The 24,478-nt window shown below is 43.6% G+C and overlaps 1 protein-coding gene across 4 annotated transcripts in view; it reads right to left on the bottom strand.

Moving 5' to 3' along the window:
• LOC126248831 (sulfate transporter-like) overlaps positions 1-24,478 on the bottom strand; it is a 531,455-nt gene that overhangs the window by 172,649 nt on the left and 334,328 nt on the right. Inside the window, exon 1 of one of the 4 annotated variants that reach the window (XM_049950246.1) lies at positions 19,380-19,514. The exons of the other annotated variants lie outside the window; for them this stretch is intronic. The gene's annotated coding sequence lies outside the window, so the exon portion shown is untranslated. Of the gene's footprint in view, positions 1-19,379; positions 19,515-24,478 lie in introns of those variants that run through there. 4 annotated transcript variants of the gene reach the window in all.

The following is a 24,478-nucleotide window of genomic DNA, read 5'->3' as shown; positions in this document are numbered from 1 at the left end:
TTTTCCTTAGGCCGGCCGGAGTGGCCGAGAGGTTCTAGGCGCTTCAGTCCGGAACCGCGCTGCTGCTACGGTCGCAGGTTCGAATCCTGTCTCGGGCCTGGCTGTGTGTGATGTCCTTAGGTTAGTTAGGTTTAAGTAGTTCTCAGTTCTAGGGGACTGATGACCTCAGAAGTTAAGTCCTATAGTGCTCAGAGCCATTTGAACCATTTGAACTTTTCCTTATTCAGGGTCAATTGCCACTCTTCGCACCATACAGATATGTTATCTAAATCATTTTGCAAGTCGTTTTGATCATCTGATGACTTTACAAGACGGTAAATGACAGCATCATCTGCAAACAATCTAAGACGGCTACTCAGATTGGTTCAAATGGCTCTGAGCACCAAGGGGCTTAACTTCTAAGCTCATCAGTCCCCTAGAACTTAGAACTACTTAAACCTAACTAACCTAAAGACATCACACACATCCATGCCCGAGGCAGGATTCGAACCTGCGATCGTAGCGGTCGCGCGGTTCCAGACTGCAGCGCCTAGAGCCGCTCGGCCACCCCGGCCGGCTACTCAGATTGTCTCCTAGGTCGTTAATGTAGATCAGGAACAATAGAGGGCCTGTAACACTTCCTTGGAGAACGTTGGATATTACTTCTGTTTTACTCGATAAAATGTTCGGTCAGGAGACTTACTGCCCTCTGTAATAAACGTTGGAATTTGAGAGATGTCATGTGACATCCGCACAGAAGTGGAGAAGAAAAATGATGCAGAAATATAGAGATATATTTAAGAAAACAAGGGTCAGCCTTGGTTGCTGAAGTAGAAATCTTGATTTCTAGAATGAAATTTTCACTCTGCAGCGGAGTGTGAGTTGAAATGAAGCTTCCTCGCAGATTAAAACTGTGTGCTGGACCAAGACTCGAATTTGGGGTCTTTGACTTTTGTGAGCAAGTGCTCTATCGACTGAGTTACCATGAGCTGTGAGAACTGGTCGTGAGTCGTGCTTGGGTAGCTCAGTAGGCGTGTGCGATTGCAAAGCGTAGTGGATAGCGTATTCACCCGACGTGTAAAAGGTCGAAGGTTCGTATCTCGTCAAATAAATCGAAATTTTTTAATTAAAAGAAAGGTCGGTAGGGTACTTGCCCGCGAAAGGCAAAGGTCCTGAGTTCGAGTCTCGGTTCGGCACACAGTTTTAATCTACCAGGAAGTTTAGGAAGTTTCATATTAGCGCACACTCCGCTGCTGAGTGAAAATTTCATTCTGGAAACATCCCCCAGGCTGTGGCTAAGCTATGTCTCCGCAATATCGTTTCTTCCAGGAGTGCTAGTTCTGTAAGGTTTGCAGGAGAGCTTCTGTGAAGTTTGGAAGGTAGGAGACGGGGTACTCGTGGAAGTAGAGGTGTGAGGAGGGGTCGTGAGTCGTGCGTGGGTAGCTTAGTCGGTAGAGCACTTGCCCGCGAAAGGCAAAGGTCCCGAGTTCGAGTCTCGGTCCGGCACACAGTTTTAATCTGCCAGGAAGCTTCATTTTTATTCCTGTTGCAAATCGATTTCAGTCACTGCGTGACTATCATCGGTGCTAGTATTAAAGCCCTAGCACTGATGATGGTCTCGCAATGACTGAAATTGATTTGCAACAGACGTAAAGATTTCTACTTCAACGACCAATGCTGACCTTCCTTTCGTTATTAATACTGGTGTGGTGGTCGTGGTGCACTCAACTCCGGGTGGAGTGTCCATTCAAAGGCTTATGGCTCTGAGCACTATGCGACTTACCTTCGGAGGTCATCAGTCGCCTAGAACTTAGAACTAATTAAACCTAACTAACCTAAGGACATCACACACATCCATGCCCGAGGCAGGATTCGAACCTGCGACCGTAGCGGTCGCTCGGCTCCAGACTGTAGCGCACGGCCATTCAAAGGCTTAGGAAGATAGTAAGAAAGACAGAAAAGAAGTGGTTAGCGTCACTGCCTCTATATCGCGGATCCCGGGTTCGATTTCCGATCGGGCCGAACATTTTCTCCGCTCGGGAGTGGGAGTTCGTGCTGTCCTCATCTTCATTAGACGCGAAAATCGCCGAAGCGTTCTCAAATAGAGAGACTTGTACCTGTCGGTTGAACAACTCCCGGCCAATAAAGCCATAATATCATTTCATATCATATTAGAGGGAAATAGAAGCGACAGTTAGTAGCTGAATTAAAGTGATGGCTCCAGCTCGTACTATCTCTGTTTAAGGCAGTTTAGCGTGACATTAACTCTGTCATTCTTCCGTTATACGCACAGCACATCATGGCAACTTTCGGCAAAAGCTTTACAATAAAGTTGCATTGTACTTTAAGTTTCTTGAGGAACTGTTCCGTTACAACATATTAAATAATTTCAACTTCCTGGGGTGTCGTATATCATGTATAAATGAAGTAAGTAGTAATCAAAAAAATCTGATATATGTAATTATACGTGTGGAACAGTTATGGGAACGCCGAGAAGGAAATTCAGAAAAGAGAGACAAAGCCTTACAATGGCAATACCCTTGGTCCCTGTGGACGCGAAACACAGTTCATGGCTTCCACATGAAAAAGCAGAGTTAAAGCAGCCGAAATATGATTTCTTTGAGGAATAGAAACAGCCTCGTGGTTAAACCACATCAGGAAGAAAAAGAGCTGGAGAAAACCTCGAAGTTTATAGTTTTCTGGAGACAGTGGCAAGCACCGGAAAAAAACGTATAAGCCGTGTAAAACAGATGTATGAGAGGAGCTCTCCAAAATAGCTTCAGACAACCATCCGGCATAGCAAAGAAGCGTAGAACGACGAAGAAATGGATTGGAGCCGCAACAGCCCTTAGTGACTAACGCTCGAGTGAAGAAGAAAAGTTCTGGCAATACAGTTCACTAGACCATAAGGTCTCTCACATAATACGCGGAAAGTATAATAAACACGGCCTTCAGTCACAAATATTCGAGCTATTGGTCTTACAAAATGAATTAGTGCGTTTCGGATTCCATCATTACGTGTGATTTGCTTGCCTGCCGCGGTGGCAGAGCGGCTCTAGGCGCTTCAGTCCGGAACCGCGCGACTGCTACGGTCGCAGGTTAGAATCCTGCCTCGGGCATGGATGTGTGTGATGTCCTTAGGTTGGTTCAAATGGCTCTGAGCACTATGGGACTCAACTGCTGAGGTCATTAGTCCCCTAGAACTTAGAACTACTTAAACCTAACTAACCTAAGGACATCACAAACATCCATGCCCGAGGCAGGATTCGAACCTGCGACCGTAGCGGTCTTGCGGTTCCAGACTGCAGCGCCTTTAACCGCACGGCCACTTCGGCCGGCCTAGGTTAGTTAGGTTTAAGTAGTTCTAAGTTCAAGGGGACTGATGACCTCAGATGTTGAGTCCCATAGTGATTCCAAATGATTTATTACTCTTCAACGAGATGAAGTTGTAGGAAAGTGCGTTTCAGAGAAGCTGCTCGGTACAAAAATGGCTCTAAGCACTATGGGACTTAACATCTGAGGTCATCAGTCCCCTAGGCTTAGAACTACTTAACTAATCTAAGAACATCACACATATCCATGCCCGAGGCAGGATTCGAACCTGCGACCGTAGCAGCAGCGCGGTTCTGGACTGAAGCGCCTCGAACTGCTTTTCATTTATATAAAAACATTTATTAAAGAAACAATGTTACATATTCCAAACACATACTAAGTACATGTTCTAACCATGTACACATGTTATACATGAAATGATTTAAACAAAAACAGTTTGATCATTGCAATTATGCTCATGTTAAAGAAATACAACAGAAGAGAGTGTTACTGAGTAAATTACCAGAAAGAATTAAGTTTAACATCAGGAAAGGTTTTTTTTTAAGACATTCAAACTTCAACATGAAGAAATAAAATCTGCACTTTGAATTACATGTGCTCCAATCATTACAGAAGCATAAATAGCTCTTTATGAAGGATATCAGCAAGTTGGTGGGATAATTTTTAATATATTAATGTACACAAGGAAATCGTCTCTGTGAGAGACAAGTTAAGGGTAGAAATTGATCTTTAACCTTATCAGCTTAGTCAGACTAGCTACGAGCATTTCACACAAATGTATGGAAGTCACCAAATACAGAATATGGAAGATTTATGCTCATCGCACATCGGCCACAGCGAGCGGCAGCTGCGAGGTACATTCCTACTGGTATTTAAGGTTGAAAACTGCACTTCACAATAACACATCACTACGCGCAACGTGCATATGTTCACGAATTTATTAAAAAAAGAACCCTTTTGCATCAAACATAACAATGCACCAATATTTGTGACCGAAGTCGCGGTGTATTACATTTCCCGTGTATTCAATACGGTCGCGCCCACAACTGCGAATTATGGATAATTTTAATTTATGTTCTTACGTAAGAGGCTTCTCCACGATGTGTTTGGCCTATGGCTGCGCTTTCTACTGTACGAGGCAAGAAACGCATGATATATAGCTGTAGCACGCTGAAATTTTTTACCTTACACAATATCCCGTAAGAGACAGAATTTCAACAACTTCCAAGATCTCTGAAAGAATATTTATGTAGCCCATATCTGCCCTGATTACGAAGATGAAGTTCTAGAATGTTAGAAACTGGTTATCGGATCAGTATGTGAGGCCTATAGGCGGCACATAAGCATCGCATAAAGCTCGATTCACACCACGTCAAGGAAAGTCTACACACCTCACAATTTCTAACCGCAGCATTCACACCAACTACTGACAAAAATAAATGGCACTGAAGATTACCTTGAAGGATTCTCTGCAAGAAAGTTTTGCCGTTGACGTGACTGTGGCCTCACCCGCTAAAATGTGCAGTTCATTTAGTCTCGCCACACCTGCTTTTCTTATTGCAGTAGATTTTGTACTTTCGTCTCTTATAAAATTTTATTTGGATTTCTTGCTTTATTTTCGTGACGCTTTGTGAAGGTTGCATGAGGAACTGATATTTTTTGTGTAAGTGTTCTCCAATGAAACAGAGCCAATATCTTAAAAGCGAAAAAAAATTTATGTTTGGCAATACGTACCCGAACAAAGAAAAGGGCGCACTGTGTATAAATTATAACATATTAATATAAATAGTAGTCAAAGTTTTTTAAAAATAATATTGCTTCAACAGTGAAACACATTCACTGAAGTGGGGGTGTGAAATTCAGTTTTTATGTTTTTTGCCAATCAAAAAGATGATGATCCGCAATAATTAAGAGGAAGTGCGCTGAATAATAACTGGCAGTGTTCTGTTTACGTGTACACAGAGTGGTCAGAAACAGTCTGAAAATCTTGTAAGGGTCTTGCGGGATAGGTTGCGCTGAAAAATAATTGTTAAGAAAAAATTTCGAAACGTTGCGCTGTTTCCTAGTTAATTAGCATTCAAGGAAGCCAATTAGGCCGTTGCGCACGCGAATTCAAGCGGCCTGCCGTATACAATTAGTACCAGTTGTTCTCATAGCGTAGATGATATAGCACGAGATTGCTCAACCACTGGCTCGGTTTCAGTCCATATTACTGTCCCACGTTTAATTTCTATATCGCTCTCTAGCTCGGTTTTAAGAAACCACACGAAGAATGCGTTGGGCGACACCGTCTCTGGCGGACAGTTTGAATTCGCGCGCGAAACGGCCTGACTGGCTAACCCAAATGCTAGTTAACTCGGAAACGGCACGACGTATCGAACTTTCTTCTGAAAAATTATTCCTCAGCACAGTCTACCCTACAACACAAGATATTTAAATTGTTTGTGACCACCCTGTAATCTTCTCAAGCAAATAAATACTGAGATTTTAAAAAGTTTGTACGACACATATTCCATCCTTTCAATTCGCAGCAACGTATAGAATTACCTAGACGAGCTTTGTCAAGAACATACAGTATGAACTTCATTTTCGCCAACTCTTGAAATGGTTCAAGTGGCTCTGAGCACTATGGGACTTAACTGCAGTGGTCAACAGTCCCCTAGAACTTAGAACTACTTAAACCTAACTAACCTAAGGACATCACACACATCCATGCCCGAGGCAGGATTCGAACCTGCGGCCGTAGCGGTTGCGCGGTTCCAGACTGTAGAGCCTAGAACCGCGCGGGCACTCCGGCCGGTCGCCATCTCTACAATTCACACTTGAGTGCTTGCCGTATGGTTCATAGTTCACACTATTTGTAGACTGTTCCACTCTCTAATAGCACATGGGAAAATGAGCATCTTTTCCGTGTGATCTCTGATTTCTCTTATTTTATTACAATGGTCAATTCCGCGTATGTAGATCGAATCAACAAAATATTTTCGCATTCGGAGCAGAAAGCTGCTGATTAAAATTCAGTGAAAATATCTCGTCAGAACGAAAAACGCCTTTCTTTTAATGACAGCCTTAAGTCTGTATGTTTTATTGTACAACCGAAATTTAACAGATTTTTTTTTTGGCACTCAAGTGGAGGACCTTCTATTTTGAAAATTTTGTGATAGATTAAGACTGCGTTCGGGACGGAAGTCGAATCGTGCTCCTTGCCTTCGGTAGACAAAACTATCTGAACACAAGAAAATGGGTGAAAAATGAACGACGTGATTCGATAGCTCGATCGGTAGAAGGGCTCGAGGCCTCGTCGAGGAAGGACGTGTTTACACTGACTGCGTGCTACTGAAAGAGAGACGAGTTTGGTGTATTGATCGTTGTTGAATATTTAGTTATTGTTCAGATGTTTGAAATGTTTAATATTATGCCGTTGGTGCACTTTTTTTTGTTAATGCCTATTATTTCAAGCTGCCATTGATTTCAAGGCGAGATACTTCGAAGTTTAGCTTTGATCGTGAATGTGCGAAGCCTAGTTTATCTGACTTTCACAGTTCTGATGTCGAGGAAGTTGTTATTGGTGTAGACCTTTGACAGTTTGCTGCTGTTGCTTATGTGAAGCTTTAAGATTCGCGAATTCGCAACCGTTTAAGTCAAGAAAAAGGAGACACACTGAAATTTACACATGCAAGCGAAAGTATTACTGAGGTCAAATAACAAATGGTAGTTTAGCGTTACGCATCGTACGAGCATTCGAGCTTCCCTCTGAGATTGTAAGACAAGATCCAAGTGAATACGGGCGAGTAATTTTGGTTTGTGAAGAGAGGTGGGTAACGGATTTCTGTTGCCTGTTCTCAGTGGAGTTCGTAAAGTTAAGATTGATTTATTGAAACATCAAGTTGTTCATAAATGTATCTGGCTGTCGTACATTAGTTATCTATGACGGACAGTCTAGAACGTATGCAATATGCAACGCCACTGAGTGAGGAATTATAGCTAAAAGCCGGCCGGAGTAGCCGTGCGGTTCTGGGCGCTCCAGTCTGGAACCGAGCGACCGCTACGGTCGCAGGTTCGAATCCTGCCTCGGGCATGGATGTGTGTGATGTCCTTAGGTTAGTTAGGTTTAATTAGTTCTAACTTCTAGGCGACTGAGACTTCAGAAGTTAAGTCGCATAGTGCTCAGAGCCATTCGAACCATTTTTTTATAGCTAAAATAGAATTTTTGGCTCTCAAACCACGAATTAAAACGGTTCAGTGTCTGTAAAAAAACTGTTCTTTCCAGGTAACTTAATAATGTTTTTTGGTTTCTGTTCACTGTTACCTCGTATGTGACTGTGGCATATACTTATCCTCCTGCTTTGATTTCCTCAGCATTAAGAATACTTGGTTGGATGTAAGAGGAGGTCTTACAACTCTAAGCGTGGCAAGATAATAAAGACGTAATTTGTAAACCAAGAGAGATGAAGCCAGTGTAAGGTTTGCTGGATCTTGTGGGACAGAGGACGGGAAGGACAGACGAAGAGGGAGAGGGAGGGAAGAGCGGGGGAGAGGGAGAGGGAGAGGGAGAGAGAGAGAGAGAGAGAGAGAGAGAGAGAGAGTTGTTGGGAAGTGGCCCTTGAGGGAACACTTCTTGGGACGCCTCGGTTGAAGGGCCACTTCTGGTGAGACTGGTCACGAACACTTCTGCTATGGACTTCGCTAGCGCTTCTGACCGGGGAAAAATAGCACCACGCCAGAGTCAGTCGCGAATAGCTGCCGATGCTTATCAACGTCCAGTAGATAATGATGACGATGAGATAACTTTAAAAGATAACTAAGTGTTATTATTCCCTCAATGGTCTCGTAGTATTGAGGACCTATGTGCGAGACTTCTTTTTCATAGCAATAATGCTATCGCACGCATAACATTTCATACATGAATAACTAAATTAATGAATACATATATCTCCAGGCTTTCGTGGCCCTTGTCAGTGAAGTAAAATCTTGTAGGTTGTTTAGTCGCGCCATTTTGCTCTTCGAATTTCTTCTTTTCAAGTCGTGAAGTAATATGAAGAGAAACAGACGCGACTTAGAAACACAGAAGATTTTATCTCCAATAAAAAAAACATAACTGTCATTGCATAAGCAAAACATTTCGTTCTTACCTACTATGTTCTAGAAGTCTATGTCTGAAGTCTATTTCGAAACGAAGAATGATGTCGCATCGGGAATAGAGCGGTGGCGAGAGCGACATTAGCCGACATTAAACGTGACGACTATAAATCTTGTCGAAATATCCATTCCGTAGGAGCAGCAGTACGTTACGCCACCTGCTGTAAACTATCGTAGATGGTTTTCTAGGTCCAAGCGACGTCGCATGTCTTGTTTTGCAATCTTAGAGGATTTGCCGAACGGTTAGGGCTGCTCCACAAACGTATTCTGCAGGTCCTTCCCTCCGTAGTGCAAATTATTAAGAAATTTTTATGTACGATTCGGAGACGGAATAAGCTAATAGTTGCTCTTCTTGAGCTTCATAGTGATGTCTGCTAGCCCTTGGTGGTGTTACTGATTGTTCTAGTTTATTGGACTGAGCAGTATTTTTGCCATTCTTCTTCCCATGTCCTCTGGATGTGGCATCTCATGGGTGACCTTATGTTAGCACTTAGAATTCTGGTTCTAGTTTTCCATTCCCATTGATTCTGTGACTAGTTCGTCAGTTAGCTCATTAACTGGAATGCCGATGTCCAAAGCATGGCCTCCAGTAAAAATGACGTTGGTAGACATGGATAAATTGGGCTGTCACTGTCCAAAACATGTCTTAAAGCTGAATCCATGGATCCTGTATGTTAGCAGGGGACTGTTCGAACTGGTGGGGGCTCTGCAATGGTGTGGGACGTGTGCAGTTGGAGTGATGTGGGACCTCTGATACGTCTAGATACGACTCTGACAGGCGACACGTATGTAAGCATCCTGTCTGATCACCTGCATCCATTCACGTCCATTGTGCATTCCAATGGACGTGGGCAATTTCATCGGGACAATGTGACACGCCTCACGTCCAGAATTCCTACAGTGTGGCTCCACGAACACTCGTCTCAGTTTGAACACTTCTACTGGCCACCACACTCCCCAGACATGAACATTATTGAGCATATCTGGGATGCCTTGCAACATGTTGTTCAGATGGATTTATGGACAACCCTGTAGGATTCTTGGTGTCAATTCCCTACAGCACTAATTCAGACATTAGCCGAGTCCATGCCACGTCGTGTTGCAGCACTTGTGCGTGCTCGCGGGGGTCCTACACGATTTTAGGCAAGTGTACCAGTTTCTTTGGCTCTTCAGTGTATCATCTCTCCAACCAAGTTTTCAGCAACGACTCATATTGTATTATGGGCCAAACCAAATTCTTTGATTCAATGCATTTTTAATGGGCATTTTTCTTGACAAGTTATAGCAGGACATTCTCATTCCATACTCGGTCATCCCGTCTGATCGTCAGCTGTCTCATGTAATACTACATTTAAAGGCGTCCTATCGTTTCACTCTCATTGTCCATCTGTGTGCTCTTAATATAGCTTTTCTTGAATTCTTTTCTGGCCTCAACGTTCGTATTTATAGATGACAGCAATTGTTTCTCTTTATAAAGTCCTTTTACCTTACAGAAACCTTGGTACTACGTCTTTCCTGCATGTTCCATTATTATATTACCGGATAGCAAATGTGGTTTACATCTTCGGAAGTCTCTTGTCCAAGTTTAATAATATGTTATCCAGCACGTTCAACTGATGTGCACACACCATTACCTGAGTTTTCTTTTTGTATACGTGCGTATTATAGCCACCAGTTATGACGGTGATTCATTAAGCAACGGATTCTGTTCCTGTCTAACTTCGGCGACCTCTGCTGTATCATCAGCGAACCCTACCATGCTGATTTTCTGTTCGTGACAAAAAAAATCCCCCACATCGAGATGAACTTGTTCTATGACTTAGTTATTTATTTATTTGTCCTGCCTTCTTGTCGCTGTAGTGCTAATCCTTTTTTTTGTCTTACTATAAATGATTTACAGGCGTACTTTCAAGCATGCTCTCTTTCGTTCGCCTATTTTTTGTTGAAGAATGATATTCACAAAACGAAGGTAATTTTGGGAGGCACCATTAACAAGTTTTTCACGATTTAGATGCCTGAAAACATCTTGCTGGGCTGCTCAGAATAGATTTGGTAATACGGAGTTTCCTTGCCATACACACTTTCACACATCTCTCTATTCTGATGAAGTCTGTGGCATTTGTGAACATTCTGTGTATGAACATAGACTGAGCGAGTCGCTTGCTGCCAGATGTTGCAAGTACAGATTTTATTGAAACAGGATCGAAAATTTCTCAAAAAATATAACTACGTGTACCACACACAGTATTAATTCAAACTCATTACTCCGCTCTCATCCGTAACTTGCAAACTGTCCATTGCGCTGTGTCTGCTTCTAAAACTGGCTAATTCCTTTGATTGATTAAAATTGAGTGTTTTTTCGTACGCAGCATGTGATAATATTAATAAATATCTTTTACGTTACAGAGGAGGCGGCTTTTAGGTGTACTGTTTCTTTGTCGCTTTGCTGCTGTCCTTTCTTGTGAAGCAGAACCAAGCATTGCTCCACTCAACAAAAAATTCTGTAGATAATTTTCCAAGTTCCTTTTATAATACTTTTCCTCTAGCTCTATGATATTTCAATAAAAATTATTATAGTTACGCGTCTTTTCCTTCCTCGTACGCAAACATGATGGTTACAGAGGCGTATTTAGTGAAAGAAGCTATCACGATCTTCGTATTACTTTTTTTTACGAAATACGCATCATATGTAACATAGCTTTCGATACAGGACGCCCAAAAACAAATTTTGGCACTGTCTCTCAAGGTGCTATCCTGAACCTAAGTGAAATGCAGGAGGAATAATCTCATAAATTGGCATTTCAAAAAGGCATCACGCGACATAAGAACTGAGCGTAGGCCAGAAGTCTTGGAAATATTAATTATCAACAATGACATTTTTGTGGACTGTTATTCTGAATTAGAAATAAAATGAATGGTTGGATCAGACATACAACTCTTTTTGCCTTTGTGATTTTCCAGGGCCCTTCTCTCGGTAATCTCCTTCGGCGCGACAAGGAAAGACTGCGTCTTGAAGCCACTAGCCGTCCGCTAGACATTGCTGCGTCATCCGAGGTGTTACATGACGCAACAGGCTTCACAGAAGCGCGGTGCGCGGAAGGGATTACTCGCAGGATTTTTATCGTCGCTTGCGGGCGTTCTCAGCATTCCCGAGAATAGGACCATTGAGGCGTGGGCTACGACCTGTGCTGGCTCGCTTATCGTTCATGGATAACTGGAAATTAAGTATGTAGAAGCAAAGTAAAGTTCAACCTGAAGTTTAAATAAATTTCCAACGCAATACTCCATCCTATAGCAACCATGTATGAGGAGTTACCGATAGGCAGTGTTCTTGCTACACCAAGAAGAAATGCAGATGATAAACGGGTATTCATTGGACAAATATACTAGAACTGACATGTGATTACATTTTCACGCAATTTGGATTCATAGACCTTGAGAAATCAGTACCCAGAACAACCGCCTCTGGCCGTAATAACGGCCTTGATACGCCTGGGTATTGAGTCAAATAGAGCTTTGATGCGTGTACAGGTACAGCTGCCCATGCAGCTCAGCTTCAACACGATACCACAGTTCATCAAGGGTAGTGACTGGCGTATTGTGACGAGCCAGTTGCTCGGCCACCATTGACCAAGACGTTTTCGATTGGTGCGAGATCTGGAGAATGTGCTGGCCAGGGCAGCAGTCGAACATTTTCTGTATCCAGAAAGGCCCGTACAGGGCCTGCAACATGCGGTCGTGCATTATCCTGCTCAAATGTAGGGTTTCGCAAGGATCGAATGAAGGGTAGAGCCACGGGTCGTAACACATCTGAAATGTAACGTCCACTGTTCAAAGTGCCGTCAATGCGAACAAGAGGTGACCGAGACGTGTAACCAATGGCACCCCATTCCTTCACGCAGGGTGATATGCCAGTATGGCGATGACGAATACACGCTTCCAATGTGCGTTCACCGCGATGTCGCCAAACACGGATGCGACCATCATGATGCTGTAAACAGAATCTGGATTCATCCGAAAAAATGACGTTTTGCCATTCGTGCACCCAGATTCGACGTTGAGTACACCATCGCAGGCGCTCCTGTCTGTGATACAGCGTCAAGGGTAACCGCAGCCATGGTCTCCGGGCTGATAGTCCGTCTGCTGCAAACGTCGTCGTACTGTTCCAGATGGTTGTTGTTTTGCAAACGTCCCCATCTGTTGACTCAGTTATCGAGACGTGGCTGCACGATCCGTTACAGCCATGCGGATAAGATGCCTGTCATCTCCACTGCTAGTGATACGAGGCCGTTGGGATCCACCGATTCCATATTCTGCTAACAGTCATTGGATCTCGACTAACGTGAGCAGCAATGTCGCGATACGATAAACCGCAATCGCGATTGGCTACAATCCGACCTTTATCAAAGACGGAAACGTGATGGTACGCATTTCTCTCCTCCTTACTCGAGGCATCACAACAACGTTTCACCAGGCAACGCCGGTCAACAGCTGTTTGTGTTTGAGAAATCGCTTGGAAAATTTCCTCATGTCAGCACGTTGTAGGTGTCGCCACGGGCGCCAACCTTTTGTGAATGCTCTGAAAAGCTAATCATTTGCATATCACAGCATCTTCTTCCTGTCGGTTACATTTCGCGTCTGTAGCACCTCATCTTCGTGGTGTAGCAATTTTAATTGTCAGTAGTGTAGCTACACGGTTGCTAATCAGGTCTTATAACCTAACATTTATTTCGTTTTATTCCGACCTTCGTGTGAACAACACTTGAGAACACATCATTACACAACCAGAACTTGTTCTAGAAGGAAAATCTGTTGTATGGCGCAATCTGCAGAGTACTGCCTATGTGCACAGATAGTTTATTTAGTAGTGTATTGCTTTCTCAGTTCGGAGATCTGTATTAGATGCAACACTGGCCATAAAACTTCACAGAAGGTCAGTTGTAGGAAAGGCGAATGGTCGGTTATGGCTTATTGGGGAAGTTCTGTCACGCGGAGCGCACATGTGAAGGCGACCGCGCACACATCACTCGTGTGACGCATTCTTAAATACTGTTTGAAACCAGATCGGATTAAAGGAAGAAATCGAAGCAAGAAAGAAGCTATACTGCTGGATTTGCTACCGGTCAGTTTGATCGGTACGAGAGAGCTATGGTAATGTCCGCGAGCTTGGAGAAAATATGATGATCTTTTCGCAAAATACTATTGAAATTTAGAAAAACCAGCATTTGTGTCAGACTAAAGAAAGATTCTACTGACTACCATTAGGACTGTTAGGACAAAGTAAGGGGAACTGGTGCTGGTACATAGGTACCGGTGAGGTTAGTAAATCTGTCCTCAACTCGAAGTTTGGTTTCAACAATGCAGTGTATTAGCAGAGGCCCTCCTACTGAAGCCTTGCCTTCCTCCTAATTACGAACAAAGGGATCTATTCTATCAATCGGAGACTTCCTTTGTAACCCCCCTCCCCCTTTCCCCCGCAAGACAATATGAATAATAGGAGGTTCAGACTGTGTCAAGGTACTGACTCACAGAATTAGTGTCGAAGCTCCTCACGGTGGTCGTGGAAAAATCCTTCGATGAACCGTGCAACTCGCCCCGATTCATAACATACGACCGCGCAGCAAGGGGTCTGCAAGCTCGTTTACACAGTATGAAACTGTTTACCCCGCACCACGTTAGTCTACTGTTACGACCCTGCTGTGTTATTTATATTTGCTTTGGACACATGGACCTGTTTCACTAAGCACATAATTCAGGCTCGTGACTTCGGATTTTGTTACACTCGCAACTTGGGCAGAGAAGTTGTTCGCTCCTTCTATACGGTATCGTCCGGACCAATAACGGTTGCAGTGACTTCCTCAACGAGTCATAATCTTGTTTACAACGCAGGGTAGTAAAGATTTGGTGTGTGTCTCCCATTACGGACATCGCTGGTATAGACACGAATACAGCGTCCCCTACAATTGCTAAAACGGCCCTGCAACCTGGGAACTAAAGGAAGGCAACTCTGTGGACGACCAAAGCAGAGATGGAATACATCACTAATATAGACATGAAGGTCGTCGGTATCTTCCCAGAAGACAAAAGAGATCGAGAAATGAGTACGCCGTGGCTTACGAGAAAATTTGTACCAAACGAAGATTCCAACCCGGAAAACTCACCAGGAGCTGTTATTTTAACCTCTCCAAATTTTAGAGGCCACTGATGTTTCTTCCTTTTACTTAAGAATACTACAAACCGGAGTGTGACATGGTGTGCGGCAGCTTCAGAGGAATGGAAATCAGCCGCCATTGGCGAGATCGCTGCCGTACGCACGTGCGTTGGCGCTCGACCACGCCGTAGCCGATTCCAATCCTGGTGGTCGGAGAAATTTTCGTCGCCAGTATTTCGTAGGCACGAAAAGAAGGGGACGGGGTACACACTCTGCAAAAATCTCCTGCGTTCCATTTTAAAACCTCTCCACAGCGTCTTGAGGACTGAGGACTTGTCACACTTGCTGTAATCCGTCCGTCAGATGGCCCCCTCGGTGGTCTTCCACAGGAGCAGGGTCTGTGCCGGCACTGCGTTTCACCGTGTCGGTTTTCTCTCGTTGTCATCAACAGAAACACTACGCTTTGCACCACACGCATTCGTCAGTTACCTACACTTAAACTACATAAGAAATGGTACCTAACTGCGCGAAGACTGACATCCTTTCAAATTACCTTACAGCTACAACGGTGATGGAAGACAGGGCAGACGTTAAGTGATTACGACTCGACGGAGAAAAAGTAATTATTTTTTCGAAACAGGGTGTAAACGGTAACTATTTACAAAGTACCACGGTGGTGTAGGGGAAGTCAAGACGGACAATTTGATTCAGGACATTTGCGGTCTCTCGATCCGGGAAATAACTTCAAATTGGACTAGAAAATACATATTAGCTACAGTGCAGGCGAGCGATTTTCAGTACCCTCTCGTTCTCTTAACCGCCAGTTTAATCTGCTGTTTCGCTAACATTATTAATTTAAGCTTTCCCGCGAGGGTAATGAATGAAAGAAGACTTTTGTAAACGTTACGCCAAAACTAGTTACGTTTACAATTCGGTTTCAATTAACCCCTTGAAGTACAGTAGTTCCGCAGTAAGACGGCTGGATAAACAAAACGATTTAATTGTTAATTTTATCCTGTTCAAATTCACAATACTTTAAGGTAAAATTTACGCACACATCAATTTTACATATTCATCTTTTGGATCTGAAGCTCTTTTCTTTTTTTCCGTGTTTGCAGCTAAATTATATGGTATAGGATCCGTATTTTTGCAAACACACTTTTTTCTTTTTACCCCAACATCACCAGTTAAATTAACATTTACATCGTTTGGATGGCAGATGACAATCTATCAGTGCAGAAAACCTGAAAAACCATATAACGTAAAATCACGGTACGAAGCGAAACGAACAAACAGTTTCCTTGGGCCTCACTTTGATAGATCAGTTACAACCTAAAGTTCGTTCACTTTTTACAGCTTTCAATAAAAAAAAAACACTGATTATGGTACAGAAGTGCTAAAACATGTTTGGGTAAAACAAAAAAAGTGTGTTAGCAAAAAGGCGGAACCTAAATCACTTAATAAATGTCACATGTCTTAAGTGCAAGAACAAGGAGTTTTTAAGATTCTAGGACGATTTTTGTCAAAATCTCGCACGGTTCACATCCCTGTAGCTTAGGAGATTTTTTTAGGCGAATTTGAGGCTATTTCCCGGCTCCATGGACCACAAATGCCTTGTACCAATTTGTACGTCTCGACTTCACCTACACCACTGTGTCACGTTGTATACAGTGATCATTTACGTTCTGTATATACGAGGAGACTTCCGAAAGTAAGTAGGATTTTATTATGCCAGGTAAAGTGACTCATCGATTGCTGCACTACACTTAAAAATAACGCAAATAATTGAGAATGTTGGTGAATAGTGTCACCAAGTGTCTGTATACAACGATCCGAACGTTCTACCATTCGTTCAATTCCTCGACTATAGAAATACACTCGTCAGTTACGGAGCAATTCGAGAATCGCCGTATGAATGTCTACATCGTTGGAGAATTTCTTTCCCCAAGATGATCTTTCAGCTTGCCAAGAAGATTGCCTGTGGCCGATGTCTATTTCCCTCCTTCCTCGGCAGCATCATCAGCTGCGTCTGTGTAGCCTCGGTCAAACTGCTGGCACCGTTTCCCTACGGATGGATGCGACACTGTATTTGGTCAATATACCGCCAGAATTTCAGGATGCCTTCTTGCGCAATGCAGATTTTTTGTCTACAAGACTCGTACAGTCCCGTGTACTTTAAATTTGAAGTACGTTTCCAGCTGGTGTGACATTTCACTTCTACACTGATGCACCTCTTATCCGGTTTGTTTTGTTTTAGGGTGCACAAACAACTAGAATCATAAGAGAAGAAAGCTAAAAACAGGGACGTGCAGAAAGGTCTATAAAGTACGCCGTAGAGAAACGGAGGTCCAGAACCAAAAAGCAAATGGCCTTCGCCATATTGCTACTACGGATAAAAAGTAAAAAGAGTTCGACAGCCCGCGCGTCGTCCGACAGAACAGCCGATAACTCGGACGGAAAACACAAACGGGAACGTAAGCGGTTAAAAAAAAGAGCATTCCGCCAGGAAATGGCGGACCGTCAAAAGTTGAGCGTAATGTGTACGAAGTGGTGGGGGAGCACCACTTAACAAATGGCGATGGCTAAAAAGACAGTGCCCAATACGTAACCTAGTTAAAAGGATCTCGCGACGAGAGAGCCGAGAGGAAGTCGTCCAAGCCGCTAGGAGAGGCTTAATAACCCGGAGCTTGTTCCCATGATGCGAGGACCAGTGGTGATGCCAAAGTGACACCACCTGCTGACAGACGGCAACCTGTTGTCCGTACCGCACCAGAACTGTACTCTTTTCTGATAATGTGACACCCTCGTTGGGCAGTGGCGCTATAGTGGGACGACGTACGTTCATTAACGTCAAACTTACATGTTATCGATATGAGAGCCAAATGCTTGTAGTTAAAGTTTTGTCACGCTATCAGCAAGTGACATATTACGGATTATATTGATTTGTGAATCATTACAAGGTGGGTGAAGTGGAGTCTCTTGATTCTGAAATCAACAGAGCGTAAATGTATCTACATCTACATTTATACTCCGCAAGCCACCCAACGGTGTGTGGCGGAGGGCACTTTACGTGCCACTGTCATTGCCTCCCTTTCCTGTTCCAGTCGCGTATGGTTCGCGGGAAGAACAACTGCCGGAAAGCCTCCGTGCGCGCTCGAATCTATCTAATTTTACATTCATGATCTCCTCGGGAGGTATAAGAAGGGGGAAGCAATATATTCGATACCTCATCCAGAAACGCACACTCTCGAAACCTGGGCAGCAAGTTACACCGCGACGCAGAGCGCCTCTCTTGCAGAGTCCGCCACTTGAGTTTGCTAAACATCTCCGTAACGCTATCACGCTTACCAAATAACCCTGTGACGAAACGCGCCGCTCTTCTTTGGATCTTCTCTATCTCCTCCGTCAATCCCACAATGATGAACAATACTCAAGTATAGGTCGAACGAGTGTTTTGTAAGCCACCTCCTTTGTTGATGGACTACATTTTCTCTCCCAATGAATCTCAACCTGGCAGCCGCCTTACCAACAATTAATTTTATATGATCATTCCACTTCAAATCGTTCCGTACGCATACTCCCAGATATTTTACAGAAGTAACTGCTACCAGTGTTTGTTCCGCTATCATATAATCATACAATAAAGGATCCTTCTTTTATGTATTCGCAGTACATTACATTTGTCTATGTTAAGGGTCAGTTACCACTCCCTGCACTAAGTGCCTATCCGCTGCAGATCTTCCTGCATTTCGCTGCAATTTTCTAATGCTGAAACTTCTCTGTATACTACAGCATCGCCGGCCGGAGTGGCCGAGCGGTTCTAGGCGCTATAGTCTGGAACCGCGTGACCGTTACGGCCGCAGGTTCGAATCCTGCCTCGGGCATGGGCGTGTGTGATGTCCTTAGGTTAGCTAGGTTAAAGTAGTTCTAAGTTCTAGGGGACTGATGACCTCAAATGTTAAGTCCCATAGTGCTCAGAGCCATTTGAACCATTTGAACTACAGCATCATCCGCGAAAAGCCGCATGGAACTTCCGACACTATCTACTAGGTCATTTATATATGAAGTAGACTTACGTTAACGTTCGTGAACAAATCTCAGCGGAAAAACAAAAAGAGAGGTGTTAACGTCGCTGCCCCCCCCCCCCCCCAACCAACAATGCTAAATGACTATTTTACGAGAGAAACGGATTTGTAAGACAACTTCCGTCCGTGTCTCGTTCGAAGCCTTTTCATCACAAAGCCGGCCGAAGTGGCCGTGCGGTTAAAGGCGCTGCAGTCTGGAACCGCAAGACCGCTACGGTCGCAGATTCGAATCCTGCCTCGGGCATGGATGTTTGTGATGTCCTTAGGTTAGTTAGGTTTAATTAGTTCTAAGTTCTAGGGGACTAATGACCTCAGAAGTTGAGTCCCATAGTGCTCAGAGCCATTTTTTTTCTTTTCATCACAAAAGAATTAGACGTATCAACAAACCGGTAGTCGATAAGACCAACCATTACCCAGGGGAGTAGTAAAAGGAAGTCAGAGATCATTCATAGGGAATAGCGTGTCCCTCGATGATTCCACAATGAAGGGAGTAACGGAAGGACGTAGGGGAGTGGACCGGTTGGTTGAGTGGGGCGGGGGGGGGGGAGGGGGAGGGAGCGATAGCTTCGCTGTTACACTGGATAGCTCCATAGTGTCACAGGCCGGTATGTGCACGTACAGAAGGCTGAAGAATAAACGCGGCGTAAGGCCGTGCAGAAACTGGCGCTCCGCCACAATGAACAGCTGCTTACCTTGCGGCAGGACAGAGCTACGCGATGTGACGTGCTGCGCGCACGATCTCTGCAGACACACTCGCCGCTGTCCAGCTGAGCGCCGTGTTCTCGGACGGAGGTTGCACAACCCACCACAAATCCGCGCGTGGCCCTCGGAGATACGCTAGCAAACTGTCAGTCGCGCCACGACCGCCTCAGCTGCACGCCGTTTTATATCGTCTGGCGCGCTGGCGCTGTATAACAGACGCGACGGCAGTATCTGCGGCTTTCGTGTGGAACGCGAGAAATGAGATCCGTGATACCTGCGCGACATACCTCACATTTCCGAAGCTTGAATCTCTCCAGTCCAGAAATGACACACCAGTTACGGGAATACATCAGCATATATTCGCTCTCTAAATACAGCCACTGTCACTCGTTTCTCGTGATTCGACGAAAACGTTGACTGTATGTGGAAAATGCGACAAGCTGAACTCTGTGAGTGTATATAGTGAAAAAAAGGTCCATATAAAACATTTCAGAATTGAAACGTTTTATTAGACTTATTCGTTGTAGATATTTTTTAATACTGTGATTATCAATCGATTACGTGTGTTGTTAAGTGCCAGTCCACAAGCCGAAAGGTCACGGGTTCAAAGCTGTGTCGGTCCTAGGTTATTGTTCTGTGATGTGAAAAATGCCAAGTTACACACAACCGATCAAACTCAATCTTCGATGTCTCGGAAACAATTAGGTTGCGAGCCTGATATGAATAAGTATTCCAGCTATTCCGTCCGGTCCGAAACTGAATTTGCCTCGTGACCCATGTTAATCTGCAGGTTTCTATCTAACTGACTACGAACGGCATTTCGAATCATGGGGAAAGACAGTGGCATACCACCTTCAATTGGACCATGTCAAGTAAAGCAGTGTAGTGTTCAAACCAATCTTCGGATTAACGATAGCTTTACTTAGCTACAAATAGGTGCTACCAGTCACTCAATGACATTTTAATTTATGATCATAAATATTTTTGAGCCTTTTCATGTTCAGCTTTAGGTGAGGCGTGCAGAAGGTTAAGGTAATAAGTCTTGAAGCATCGTGCTGGTCACTGGAGTTTGCTTCACTGTGATACTGCAACTTATGTCAAAAGTTACACTTTTTATTTCATGAGGCAGAATATGTGGCACCATTAGTGGCAAAACCCCTTTGACAGCTACCATTACCGCTTCCTTTCAGTCACAAAGTTAGGGACTATTCACTGTCACCGAATTTTGGCTTTTACCCTTCTACAAAACATGGTATTGTGAAAAACAGACTAGGTTCTCGCCATTCAAATTTTTCCTTGTATATAACCACATACAGACTTCGCGACAGCTTCTATTCCCTTCACAGATGGCAAAAAATATTGCAAAATGTGCGATTCGAATCTAAGGGCTTTGTCAACTTGACTGCGACCTGAATGATGGGCTCTCACCGCTTTGCCACTACAAGAATTTACGGCTTTCCTTCTTAAGTATATCTGCAACCGATCGATGTCACTAAATCTTCGCCGGCCGGTGTGGCCGAGCGGTTCTAGGCGCTTCAGTCTGGAATCGCGCGACCGCTACGGTCGCAGGTTCGAATCCTGCCTCGGGCATGGATGTTTGTGATGTCCTTAGGTTAGTTAGGTTTAAGTAGTTCTAAGTTCTAGGGGACTGATGACCTCAGATGTTAAGTCCCATAGTGCTCAGAACCATTCGAACTAAATCTTCCATTTCGCGGAAACAAATAGGTTGCAGGCCTGATAAGTATAAATAAAGTTTCTTTATTTTGGAGTATTCCAGCGATCCCATCTGGTCCGAAACGAATTCAGCCTCATGGCCTCTGAACCAATTTTTATTTTCAAAAACGAAAGTGTAGTGGCCTAAACCTTTTCACAGGCGTTTCTTCCGTGTGACCTCCGTCTAGTATACGGAACTCGTCGAAATATGTAGGTCGCAGAGTCTGGCCTCTCCTTGTGAGACCTCGAAGATAGACTTACAGTAACTGCGTAAGGTGGCATTGTGAATGACCATCTGGTTGAGTCTTGTCTTATAAACAACATCCTTCGCTGAGAAAATTTATTTATGAGTGATGTGATACCAGAATTACTGCAAGCTTTCTTTTTGACAACTAGATATCGACTGTTTGCAATCGTGATTGCACAATCACGCGAAATGATTCCATGGTTAGAATGCTGGACTCGCACTCAGCATGAGCAAGATTCAAACCCCGGTCCAGGCATTAAATTTATGTTTTCATGGTAGCCTAAGCTACTTCAGTTGATTTCCAGAATACTATCTCAAAAGAGGCCATCCTCCTTCGCCCACACGCCTCGAAATACCTCTACGTTTAACCCCAACGTACCTTTCTTTTATTTCTATGATTGATGACTTTGGTGTTCATTCCAGGAATCACGTACATAATGCCCGCCACAGAGACAGAAGTGGCACTTTTTGGCTAATGCCACGAATACAACAATCTCTAGATCCAAAGCCAATGGATTTATGGAAGACTTTTGACAAGCAGCGTTCCACACCTGTGATATATTTCAGGATATGCATTGTGATTAACACCTTCAGCTGCTGAATTAAGTAACTTCATTCACTTATGGTTTAGTCTACCTGACATCTTCAGGTACCCGAATGTGGTGTAAGGTGCCACTGGGATATGACTAAACATAAACAGTGCTTTAGATCTGATACGCAGATCGCCGCCCTCCATTTCGACTCAGATATATTTGATAAACTGGGCGCAACAGAAATGGATTGAAACGAATTGGCCCTGACAAATGAATTGTGGGTCTGGCAGTCGTGGAGACTAGCAGTGCTAAAGGAAATAAAGATGTTCATCTCTATATATAGAATTGAAAGGCAGATTAGTTAGATCATCGTTTATAATAAAACATTCGACAGGGGAAACAGCATATGATTAGCAAATGTAATGGTTAATGGAGATGAGTGGAGGTCTGAACAAAAAATCTGTATAATTAATGCAACTGACAAAAACTCAGTGGCAAACTCCGCAGGGAAGGGAAGAAAATAATCAAATAAATAACTCGTCGTGTAATTTAAATGAATCAAGTACATGGTTTCGCACTGGTCTTGATGATTGCATTGATTTGGTGGGGTGGAAAACCAAGCAACTGGGTCATAAGTTAGCCATCAGCTGCCAAAGCTTAAGTTACAAGAAGAACACCTGTTTACTTTAAAATGAAAACACGCATGATTCCCCATCATCATTACGTCTCGCCTCATGGCGCTGCCTGAACTTACCAACACTTGAGTTGTGAGAATATGGCCTGCTACCTGAGCGACTGCAGAAGATACCTGCCAAAGGACCCCTGGAAGAGTCTAGTGTCCCGGATGTCGATCCCCGCTCACACGTAAAGTATCACTCTGTTTGCATCAGTCTCCGTCCAGAAAAAAGTAATACTAAAACAACGCTCCTTCGAGTCCTCTGTAGGGAAACTGCTAAAAATTGACTGTTTTCCTATCAGACGGAAAATCAAAAATATTTCCAGCAAGAGGCCACGTTGCAAAACCATTTTTCTCTCCCTTCCGAAAAGTTACTTACTTGAGCCAATCTCTTAATTTTTCACTTTAAAGAAAAAGGTGGTGGCTCAGATCAATGCAAGAGAACTTGCACTTCCTCCCCTTGGAAAGGAGAAGCTCGTTCTCCCACTCAGGCTAATTTTTTAGACACCCTCCAGTCAAGATTGTGCTCTATTTCCCACGTCAAAACTCGGATCAATAACTTCTGAATCTCGGCAACACCGTGAAACGGCGATGAAATTCCTAATCGGGCCTAATCGCGCTCCCAAGTCGTCCGCAAAATCAGATCTGCAGCCCAAATGCCTGCCAAGTTTGTCCGGGTACGTCATCTTCGCTCACCAAAACGGTGCGAGGTAGTGGTCAGCGACCGTCGGAAATGCCTTACAGTGTGTGAGGGGAACCACCCTTGAGCTGGAGGGATGCACATCACAAGATTCCAGGTTAGCGCTCCCCAGACCCTTCCCGCACAACAGGAAAGACTCCGTACCGATGGCTTGCCACGACTCAGCAAATACATCAACCCGACACCACACGCAAACCCAGCACACCGTTTAATTGAAAATATTGTATTATGGGGAAGCTGTAACCTCTGCAATCTTCGTGTACGTATGTTTCATCTGAATATCAAAACCCGCATTAGATAAAAAAGGATAAGGGAAAAAAATCTCTCACTCCCTCGAATGAGTAACTAGTATATGTGTATTTAAAATGAAACACAGACGGTCTGGTTCCAGCCTGACGCATTTCCCTATGTACAAACGTTCATTCGTGTGCATGACTGAACATACATTTTAGTCCTTGAAGATGGACATGTAGACAAAACGATACTTAATGAAGTTATTTAATTCAGCAGCTGAAAGTGTTAGTCATAATGTCGTTCCTCCAATAGATTCAGTTTTTTGAGGGCGACATGGTTTACGGGCGGAGGTACACACCAGAAGAGTTGATTGTTCACGTTTTTAAAACTGCACTTGTTACTCGACAAACATCTGGTCGTTCTGAACAACTTTATTATCCATACGTAGATATTACTTACGCATTTGCGCTTATGGAATGAAATTTCAGCAATATTTCTAAAACTACAAACACATCGGCAGACAGCTTGATCATCATCTCAGACTGTCCACAATCCATAGAACCGCAACAACACATCCGCGAGATTTGTGTTACGCGAACGTTTCCGTCGTAAATAAACTTTTTCAATTACTTTTACAGTTTTCAACAAGTGAAACGACGTAATCCAAAAGAACTGCGGCTGTCTGGTACAAATTTTCATTTGTCAGTAATTATTCACCACTCTGTAGGTTTGGTATTTCTAAACGTATTACATGTCATTGCATTTCATTGATTCCTCCCCATTGATAGCAATTATTTTAGTGAATGTAATTCAATAGAAAAGTGTGACTATTGTCGATATAAGAAGTTTATGCAAGTAACAAGTGGTCAAGTCGCTAGCAGTATATCAGCCTTCGTCACTCTCACAGTTGTTCCAAATGTGGCCTTCAACGCTTACCTAACAATGACTGGTGTTCCTCTCTCTCTCTCTCTCTCTCTCTCTCTCTC

This window comes from Schistocerca nitens, chromosome 3 (assembly GCF_023898315.1).
Source record: "Schistocerca nitens isolate TAMUIC-IGC-003100 chromosome 3, iqSchNite1.1, whole genome shotgun sequence".
NCBI classification, from domain to species: domain Eukaryota; kingdom Metazoa; phylum Arthropoda; class Insecta; order Orthoptera; family Acrididae; genus Schistocerca; species Schistocerca nitens.
The sequence above is the reverse complement of the archived record's forward strand: the minus strand, read 5'-3'. Positions and strand labels throughout refer to the sequence as shown.